This window comes from Ursus maritimus, unplaced genomic scaffold (genome assembly GCF_017311325.1).
Source record: "Ursus maritimus isolate PB19 unplaced genomic scaffold, ASM1731132v1 scaffold_16, whole genome shotgun sequence".
NCBI classification, from domain to species: Eukaryota; Metazoa; Chordata; class Mammalia; order Carnivora; family Ursidae; genus Ursus; species Ursus maritimus.
Window position 1 is genome coordinate 10,788,050 of NW_024424008.1, and position 1,185 is coordinate 10,789,234.

A 1,185-nucleotide genomic window follows, 5' to 3' on the forward strand; every position below is an offset into this window, starting at 1 on the left:
AAGAGGTGAAGATTCCCAGTGCAGGAGACATTCAAAACAATGGACAGGACCATCAAGGCCTCAGATCACCAAGGCCAGCCTACTCACTGTACAGACAGGGAAACTGAGGAAACAGAGGCCGAGTCTCCCAAAGCCACACAGCCAGTAGGTGGCAGAGAAAAGCCTGGAACGCAGATCTGGTTCTCACACGCCCCCAGGCTCTGCAGTGCTGGGGCTGGAAGGGCCTTTGAGGCTCACGTTGTCCAAATTCTCTCACTGGTCAGAGGAGGAAACTAGAAAGCAGGAAAGCCTAGCCCAAGGTCACCCCAAGAGCAGTCTGGAACACTGACCTTTCAACTCCAGGACCCCGTGTGGTCCTAGTGTTCCAATGGCCCATCTGGGTTGGGGGAGCCCTTCCTGTCCCCCTCACCCCCGCCCCTGGGTGTTATCCAAGCGTGCAACAGAGAGAGAACAGTGCCTTATAGAGGACAAAACGGGAAAGAGTCACCACCAAAACGTATTGGTGTGAGCCCTTTCCACACCATCAGGAGAGGTCTGCTCAGGCCAACGCGGCCCTTAGTGCCCCCTTTCTCCACCACCCACAGCTCCTGCAGCTCCTGCAGCTCCCTTTCAAGAGCCCATTCCAGAAAGAAAATGTTGGCACGAGGAGGAGGAAGCGGATGTCTTTGTCCTGGGAGCTGCTTGCCTTGGTCCTGGGGTCCCTGAAACAGATCAGTGTCTCCCGGACAAGCTGTTCAGGCTGCCACCGTTCCCCGGGGCAGGGGGTCCTGGGCATGGCCGAGCTCTCTAAGAGGAAAGAAAGAAAAATGACATTTGCTGAATCCCACACTGTGCATAGCACTGCTCCTGGGCGTCCCCGATGCAAGGTCTCTGTTAATCCTTAGCCCAGCCCTAGAGGTGGAAATTAATACTCCTATTTTACAGATGAAAAAGTGGTTATCCGGAGAGAGGAGTGACTTCCCCAGGGTCACATGGCAGAGTCGAGGCTAAGCCTGGCTCAAGGCACCGCACCCCTCCACTCACTCCCCACCCTGCCTTTAGAAGAGCAGCCTATGTACCTGGAAATAGTAAGCTGTGTCTGATCCAGCTCTGCGACCCTCTCTGGTCCCTTAAGAGATTCGCTGATGGGAGGTGTGGCCTGGCCACCACTGCTCTTTCCTTTGTATCTCTCTGTCAAGCCCACGT